Source organism: Hippopotamus amphibius, chromosome 9 (genome assembly GCF_030028045.1).
Source record: "Hippopotamus amphibius kiboko isolate mHipAmp2 chromosome 9, mHipAmp2.hap2, whole genome shotgun sequence".
Taxonomy (NCBI): Eukaryota; Metazoa; Chordata; class Mammalia; order Artiodactyla; family Hippopotamidae; genus Hippopotamus; species Hippopotamus amphibius.
In genome coordinates, this window is record NC_080194.1 from 29178224 (window position 1) to 29188183 (window position 9960).

Sequence of the window (9960 nt, forward strand, 5' to 3'; positions counted from 1 at the left end):
GAGCCATCAGTGCAATTAACATCGTCGATCGACACCAGCGTCCTGATAATTAATACAGACGCGCTGCCTCCCCAGCGAGAACTGTGAGGGCTTGATTTTTCAGAGCAACTGTTCATTTACAGACTCAGCTTCAACCTAATGAAAATGGATTGTGAAACTTTAATGAACAAGACTTTGCTGTCATAATAATAAAGACTTTGAAACAACGCGGAGGCCTCCATAGCAAGCGTCTGGCGCTGTGCTTGTTGCTACGGTACATCAAACCAATTAAGCCATATGATGAATATTTACACCGAGGTTTTTTTCAACTCTATGACATAAGATAAACTCGTAAAAGTGAGCATTAATTCTGCATCAACAGTTTCTGACATTACATCTCTGCAAAGACGCATCCGCCCAGCCAAAAGGCTGTGTCTGCCTACCTCTGTTTTGTCTTAATAAATGTCAACAAAGGATTAGAACGTTCTCAAAATCCAATTTGCATGCCCAGGTTGTGAGTACAAGTGCAAGGAAAATATCTTCCTTGAGGTGCCTGTATATTTGTGTATGTGCGTGTGTGTTTTGTTTGTGGGTATGTGTATGACAGTACCCAGTGGGCCTGTTTTGTACATGTGCATCTCTGTGCCTGGGGGAGTGTGTGTCTGCCTTGTGTACATGGATCTATGGAGGTAGGGTATGTAACAGTACATAAACTCGTTTCTCTGTGCATATATCATATGTGTGTATACATTTCTGTCTCTGAGAATGTATATATGGGAATGATTTTATGGGTTTGTTTGGGTTCCTATGACTATTCCTTGTATCCATTCAACAATATTTACTGAGCACCTATTGTGTACTAGACAATGTGAAGTTACAGTGGTTGTAAAATCTTTGAAAGCATCTCTACTCGGGGCCCTATGATCTGGTGGGAGACTCTATACATCAATTAGTATCTAATCAAGGTACAGCGTGCTAAGTGCTAAGATGGGAAAAGGAAAGAGTATTTGGGGTGTGCATAACAGGCACATATAACACAAAGCAAGAGAAATTAGGAAAGACTTCTCAGAAGAACTGAGTTGCAAGCTGAGGCCCAACGATAAGGAGGAGTTAGGCAGGCAAAGAGAGGGAGACAGGTGAAGAAGCTGCATCCGGATGCCTATGTGTGCATCGTGTGCTGTGAGCATGGCAGGTGGATTATGTCTAGGGTCTGTGTGGTGTCTGTGTCTGTGCTTTGAGCAACACATGCATGCTTGCACCTCTGTATACCCAGGCCTTACTGTCTCCAGAATCATAGCACTCCCTGGTAGGAAATATCTCGAGACCAGACACCACTCACCTGGATTGTAAATGATGCAAAAGGAGAGCAAAGGACCAGGACTCTGGAAGGCTCAGGGCAGCAACTCTGGATTAAAAGATCTGTCACCCCCATTTCTATCTAACCCAAGTTTGTAACTCAATATTTCACGTTCTTATTTACAGAAGCATAGAACTTCCCAGGGGCTAACAGAAGATGAATTTACGCTGTGATTTTTTTGAGCACAAGCTCAGTAGCTTAGGAATTTTCAAGTCAGGGGCTTCCAAACAATCTTCTTCTAGATATAAGAGTATCAGATATAGACAAGTCAACCAAACAACTGTAACTTCTAAGTGTAGCTGTATCTCAGTCATATACAATTGTGCCAACATGCATGGACACAAAAGAACAATTCCTGATTCTATTATGGTTTCAAAAAAATGTCAAGACATTAGCCTCGCTCATAGGCAAGCTATATCAGAGCAGTATAAGATTGCACAATTTATTTTCCAGGTGGAGGATAGGTCATAACTGATACTACATGTGTTCAGAGCACATCCAGGTACAAGGAAAGAAGCAATTGGGCCAAAAAAGCTGTCACAAACTGTGTACTTTAACCACGGGGAGCTTTACAGGCATTTGAAAACATTTTACTCACAAAATTCCTGGATGTTCTTTTCCTAGGCTACAGAAGAGGAGAGGCAGTCAATTAAATTTGTAGAGAAAGCTACTATTTACAGATGCATCAGCAGAAGTGATGAGGCAGAAGTGTGTTCTGGGGCCATTTATCGTGGTGGTACACAGTCTGACCTACCTTCCCCAGGGCCTCTCTGAGCAGGGGTTGGTGTTCACCATGATGACCCTGAGTCCCCAAGAGAAGGTTAAATCACTCAGTTTCCTCTGGTGAAAAAAAAAGGTATAAAGATCAGCAGAAAAAAAATCATTTTAAAAAGATTAGAATGTTTCAAGGGTTAGCCCTTGGCTATCCAGAAATTTCAACTACCCTGGTTCAGATTCACTAGCATGTATGAGTGCCAACTAGGCATTGGGCTAGGTATTTCCACCAGCCATCTCATAGAATCCTGATTGAAATTCTGAGAAGTAGAATTTATTACCCTTGTTTTAGAGAAGAGGAAATAGAAGCAGAAGGAAGTTGGGTAGTAACGGGCAGGCACACTTCTTTTGGGTCTCATTCTTCTACTTTTAGATACGTATTCCAGAGCAATGAATTGCCCCAGGGTGCCAGAGACATGAGGTCTTACAACAGATGCTTAATATTTCCCCACGTACCCGTCGGCAGGCAATGCCATCACTGTTTGAGAGGTCTCTTCCCTTCGCGTTTATCCAAATCCTCAGTCAGCATCGTAGTCCTGATCCTCTCAGGATCAGCAGAAATAGCGACTTCTGAAAGGAAATCTTAAAGAAAGATTAGATTACTCAGAGTGACGCATCAGAGGACACAGACTCCTTGACACACCAAAAAGGCTTGGGGAAAGGAAAGTGACATTTATGTTTTCCTTTGTTTTCTTATTTAGTCTGCACGATGGTCTTGTGAATATATACATCTATAATGTGATATGTACATAAGTGCACATTATAGAATTCCCCTATGCTGTGCCAGGCACGATGCAAGCATTATCTCTATTCTGAAAAATGCAGCGAGTGGGTAACACAACCCCAGGAAACATGAGGTGCAGGGAAGTTTAGCAAGTTACCCAAAGTCACAGAACTACAACTGGTAGTGCTGGATTTGAATGCAGGATGTGTGACTCTAAGTCCAGTGTTCTTTCAGTTATATTATTCTGCCTTCTGAGAATAAGCCCCCAGGCCCAAAGGGGCTAAGCCTACCATATTTGCAAAGATCTGTCTAGTCTGGGGTTTGTGATACAAAAAAAGGGTTGATTGTCTCTTATCATGGCTACTGAGACAGCCCAGCTTCCTGGCTGGAGTCTCCTGAGTCCTACGGGGCATGGAGAGAAGACCTAGTTCTATGCCTTCTGAAACCAAGAGAGCCTCATCATCCATCCTAGAGATTTAGAAGAGAGACTCCCAGGGATCTACAGACCTCAAGCATCACCTGGTCCAACCTCTTTGCAATATCCCAGGGTTCTCTATTGAAAACCTCTCAGTGGCTACAAATTCCTCCCAAATATGGTCCATTCTATCTTTACAGAGAGTTCTTGTTCTACAGAATTAAACTAAAGTTAAAATGTCTTTCTATAGCTTCCATCCCCTGGTCCAACACTGAGCCCTTCCTCTATGGGACCCCCTTTCCATTCCGAGCATAGAAGCAATGAGGGCATGTTATTCTCCTTGGGATGTACACCTGGGTTCTGTTGGTGTCTCCACTGTCCTCAGTGAACTTCATCAGGTCTCAGACTTGAGGACTATCTGGCAGTTAGACCAGCACTGAGCCTTGGGAGGATCTGACCAGCCCCCTCTGCAGTAGGGCTGAGGGAGGGGTGTGTGCTCTGGTCAGGCTTCAGCCTCTACACCCTCTGCTGGTCAGACTTTCCAAGAAAGTCCCATCCCATCAGACAGTACCTCCTCTCCAGCCTCAACACTGGAGCCTAGGATCCATGTGAATCATCACCCCAGGTGTCTAAAGATCTAAGTCCTTAGCAAATTACCTGAGTGCCTATTGAATATGTTATTATATTACTATTATTATTACTATTATTATTGTTGTTACCTGACAATAGTATCCCAGGGTCATTAGAGGAGGGGGGGGGGGGGTCTAAGACTCACCAAAGACCCTACACTGCCTTTGATTTGATAAGAAAATCTGAGTCCTAATTATAGGTCCATCACTAAAACATAGTGCGGAGGAGGAGGCAGAAGAGGATTTTGATGATAAGGGCCACAACAGGAGCATTCGCCATTTCTACCAGGCACATCGAACACTTACAACAACCCTGTAAAGTAGATACTACTATTTGCCTCATTTTACAGATGAGGAAACTGAGACTTAGAGAGGTTAAGTAACTTGCCAAGTTCACATAACCAGTAAGTAATGGGATGAGAATTTTGGTGGTCCAAGAGTCCCTGAGTCTATACTATTAACCACTATGTGGTACTTCCTGTCACTAACCTGCTGTGTGAGTTTGGGCAAGACACTTCCCTTCCTGGGCCGCAATTCCACATCACCTGGGGTTTTCACAGCTCCATTAGACCAAAGAATTGACTTAAAATAAGCAGTGGAGGTCCCAGGGAAGCCTAACCTCCCCCATTGGGCAGCCACCCTCTACCTTCCTGCATCTGAATTCCCTCCTGGCTGCCAGGGCAGCTCTCAGGCTCATCTGAACATGCAAATCAGAATTAATTATTCAAGACTGCGCCTACTTTGCATACCAATTCCATTTTCTTCTGTGTGGGAAGGTTCTCACCCCTTTTAACAGTTTAGAATACTGTGCATCAGACCTCCAAAATGAAAACAAAAGTTTCCAGCCTGGCTGGCTGGAAACCAGGATGGTACAGGCTTCTACAGGCTGGATGGTCTCTGTCATTGATGGTGGACAAGGAGTTCTTGAATTTCTGAGTCATAGATATCTCTGAGAATCTGATGAAAGCTGTGGAGTCTCAACTCCAGAAAGGATGCAAACCTACAAAACGTGGCATACAATTATGGAGGGTTTCCTGAGAACTTGAAAGTCAGCTTTGGACCCCTAGTTAGGAAGCCAGGAATGGCTCAAATCAGGAATATTGTGGGGATGAAGGCCCATCAGGATTCCTGAGCATGCAGGTGTGTTGATGAGTTAAGAAAGATGCCCATCCTAGTCAAACACAGTTTACCTGAGATGCCTAAAGATCCCTGGTCCTTCATTGACACAAAGGTGGACCAGGGCCCATCCCATGGCATGAGCGCCTTGATTGGCTCACATGAGGGTATGTGCTTCAAGGAAGATATCTTCAACCACATTTCTACAGAAGATGAAAAAGTTGTTCTTTATAAATTAGACTTTTATATAATCACAGCTACATAAATAATCATACAGAAACAAAGATGAGTAGAAAATAAGTAAAATTTTTATGGAAGTTATCATTATAATAATAGGTATTATTTTCCTTTTTGCTGATTTTCTATATTTTTTTCTAACTTTCTATAAGGAAAAGTTTTGCCTCATGACTGAAAACACCTAAAGTTCACCTTAAATGTTAAAATATAAGACCCATGGTTGGCCCTTCATGAGTCTCTGAGAACAGAGACACATGGTGATCTCCCGTGATATTAAAAATAAAAAAAATAATAATGAAAGTTGAATTAGCATATAGGGACAATTATGATGACCTGAATGAAGCAGAGAAAAGAAAACTGGCCAGAAGGGAAACAGAAGAACGAACCATATGCTGAGAGACAGACAGAGCCTCTGTGCCCCCACCTCCACTATCCCCCGAAAACGAGAAAGTCACACCCTGGCCCCGGCTCCCTCAGGAGACCTGGCTGAGCTCTGTGACACAGATTTAATCTTTCCAATAAATCCCCTTTTTGCCTAAACTGGTTTGAGAGGGCTTGGTCTCACGTAACCAAATAATATCTATGACAGTGGGGAAGCTGAACAGGACACATGTGTCTAGTCTATGATCAAGTGTCTGTGACATCTGAGTGAGTGTGGGTGACATCTGAGAAATTATGTGTAACAGCTGCATGGGTGTGTTTGTGTAACAGGCTGAGTGTGTGTAACATCCAAGCATTTGTGACATCTTGAGAGAGAGTGTGTGTGAGATCAAAGTCAGTGTATGTAGCACTGGAATAAGTATGCATAGTTAGCTGGAGTCAATAAATGTTTAAATCTGTGACCTGTCAGTTGTAATTTCTATCAATTTCCCCTCCACAATCTGGTCTTACACTCAGCCAAACAGTCCCATCTTTGCAAATCTCACCTGGTGCCAGAGCAGACTTTCTTGGGACAATTTTCTGCCCAGTTTCACAGGCCTGAGGAGAGAAGAGCAGCCAGTCAAGTTCACCCTCTCCCTGCTCTTCAGACAATGTCAGCTGATTCTCTGCAACCTCCTTGGAAAACTCAAGCCCAGAGCCAAGAGGCATCTTCCCCTTGATCTTTGCATCAGGCTAGGATCTCATCTGATGCTCAAAGCAACTCTTGCGTGTTCTCAGTGCAGAGATAACCATTCCCTTGTCACAGATAAGTAAAACTGAGGTCCATAGTGATGAAAAGATTCACAAGATTCCAAGTCACACAGGATGTGTGACAGTCAGGATTTGAACTCAGTTCTCCTGACTCCAGAGCCTGTGTTCTTCCCAGTATGACACTCCTCCCAACCAGACTCCGCAGATGTCATAAGCAGATTTCCTCAGCCCTACTCAGGTCTCAGCTCTCTTCCAATTTCCCATCAAGAGCTCCCAGATGGGCATCCATGGCAACACTGAGCCCGTGGCAGCAGGAGTAACTACAGTCACTTGCTGATGGCTCTGAGCCCACTGGCACAGGAATTGACACAGGGACAAAGGACACTGAGCCTGCAAAATGTATAGGCCTACACCTGAGCAGTGTTGAGAAGGCAGAGTCATTCTGTGGGTTTCTTGGGGTTGATTTTATTTGGAGAGCTGATGACACAGAGATTGCTGCATAAAACCCTCCTAAGGGTGTTTCATCAAGGCCAATGCAGAATCCAGAAAGCCCAGGAGATATGGCCTGGTTGAGCACTGTAGCAGAGGTATGTTTCTAATGGGGTTTTTTTGGAATAATGGGGAGACTTTAGCCATGTCCAATGGGTGTTAGGAAGGCTTCACACTTGGCCAAGGTCTAGAAGAATATATTGTTTCCTTAAATGCTGAAGCCACTGGTGTTCGTGACCTTGTTTCCTCCTGTTTCCTTCCCTATTGGTTCAGTGAGACCTGCCCAGCCCACCTGCTCATGGCCCTGTTGGTTCAATGAGGACCAGCTGCAGTGACCAGTGAAATTATGTGAGTTAACTTTCATTCCATTACCCCAAATTATGTGACTCCCCCCGAAGTGAATTCCTACAACTACAATAGGCTTGAAACTCCAGTGGTATTTACTCTCTAAAGGAAACCTAAAGCTTCCAACACCATTCCTACCTAGGGGTCATGCAGAACAATATCCTTCCTAAACACCTCTCTGCGAATAAACCCATCAGATCCTTTCCTGAGAGTGGGATTTTATGGGAAGGATGTGGGGAGCATACAGGGAACCAGGCTAAAGCTGGGGAGAGGTGAAAAGTATGGAAACATAAAGACAGCAAGCTGAAAGCCCAGAAGACAAACTGTACCAACACCTCAATGTGCAGGCCTGTCCACTCACGTTCAAAGTGGAGATCCCTGTGGCTGAGCACTGATGAAATGATTTCTGCACGTTGGGCACAGTTGCAAGCACTTCATTTCCATTAACTCTCAATCTCTTTTTCCTCCAGCTCTTGGGCTCACTACTTTGCACAAAAAAAGTAATTCATGGGCTAAAAGATTACCAAAATGGCTAAGATGCATAGCTGGGACAGTGAAATAGTAAGAAGAAGGAAAGAGAATGGCCTCAGGGTAGCTCCTTTGGGTCACTGATATGAGTTTTGAAAACATTTTCCTGCCCAGATTTTTCATAAACTCTTTTCAGTGGATCAATTTTTATCCTAGCTGTCCTTTTCCCACTTGGCTAAGAAACCATCGAATGAAAAATGGTAGCTTTCTATTAGAAATAGAAGGCAAAATCACAAGCACCACTATTAATGAGGTGATTTAAAAATATATATATTCAATCAAGAGTAATTGGGGCTGAGCATAGTAAGTCATGGAAAATTACAAGCTCTGCCCACTCTACGGCATGACTGGCTATTAAAATCTTTTTCACACCATTGCCTACAGAAGGCAGCTGGGCACCATGCCACCAGGGAGGTGGCAGCAGAATGGCCTCATTCCCTAAACAGGCTTGCGAAAAGGAGGACAATCGGTTGAATTGCTGAATCAAACTTAACTCTTGTTATGCCACGTCAAGTGCACTTTTGATAAAGAATCATCAAGAGTTAACTCCTCAAGAGCAAGCCATGGAAGACTTATTCAATGCAAAAGCATTTATTGAATACATTTATGGAATACCCAACTGTGAGCTTTTACATCGGTTATCTCATTTCCTTAAATTCTCAAAACAAATGTATATAGCCCATTTCATTCACCCTTGTTCATAAAGGCTGAAACTAGAGTTCAGAGAAGCCAAGGTCAGAAGCCAAGGTGATCAGTGCAAGGTCACATAGTCGATCTGGGCAGAGCCGCAGTGGTATATGCTGACTGCACTGCCCCAGCTCTTCTCATAAGCCCACCGACAGCTCGCTTGCGTGTTCTGCCTTCACCCAGCCATGGTTCAACCTCAGTTACCAACAACAAACCTCAGTGAACCAGAACTTGCACCTGGGGATTTTCTTGAATGTTCTTCACCATTTTACCCTGCGTTAAAGAGAAAGCCCTCCCATTTCAACCTTGGTTGTTGAGATATTTGGAACAATGTCTGGATCTCTTTTCTGTATTGGCCTGTGCAGAGAATGTGGTGAATTAGAGTCTTTCTAGGAAGAAACCACTTGCAAAAATGATCTCTTTGAACACACTTCTCATGGTCCAGGATTGCGGACCGTGGGAATCCCAGAATCCCTGAAAGTCTAGGTTCTCTTATCCGGGCTCTTGTCTTCTTGCCACTCCTTCATTTTTCCCTGCCCCCACCATTACAGATTAGGACCCAGAAAATGGCAGGGACTTGGTAGACTTAGATATGACCTGATCCTAGCTTGTATCTTTTCTTTCTTACTAATAAATCCTTTATGTGAGACTGCTTCATTGTGTTTTACATCATATTCCATCACCACCACCACCTCCAAAAACAAGCAGAGGAAAAATTAAAATGATAGTTTGGTGAAGAGTTTGATTAGCTAGGATCTATTTTGTCAAGGTTAGAGGTCACATTGTATGACTGAAAGAACTCTAAACCAAGAATTAGTTACAAGGGTTCCAGCCTCAAATTCGCCATCTGTTACAGGTATGACCAGGTGTCAATTTCTTCAGCTTCAGGTAGAACTAATGACACTTATGTACGTCACAGGATGGTTGTGAAGATCAAATAATATGAGTATTAAAGTATTTGGAACATATAAAAGTGCTTTCAAAATTGTATTTGACTTGTGCTTGTGACTTAGCCCAGCAGAATCCCCATCTCTGATACATGTAATTTAAGCATTACCAGGGCCATAAATGGAGTAGCATGAAAAGAGCAAAGTCTTTGGGATCAGATTGGCGCTGGTTCAAATGTTGAATCTACCACTTGCTATTTGAATGCCCTTGAACCAATTAATTATGCTCACTCAGTCTCAGTTTTCCACCTATAAGTGAAAATAGCAATACTTTTCTCACTGAGTTGTGTAGAGGTCTAAAATGGTGTGCCAGTAAGTGTTTAACAAGTAGCTTTCTGAAATAAAAAAAAAAGCCCTGGTTTGTGGTGTTTGCTGGTTTCTGTGGGGTAAATACCTCATCACAGCTGACTTCAAGTTACCAACATGGCATCACTGAATGCTGAGGTGGGAAACTGTGAGCACTAGGCTCTTGCAAGCCAGTCTGAGCCAGCACCAGCCCACCTCGCAGGTTGGATGAGTTAACAAATGTGAAGACTCAAGACAAGTTTCCTGTTTACCAGGAAATTGATAAATGTACATTGACTTTATTTTGCTTGGACCCT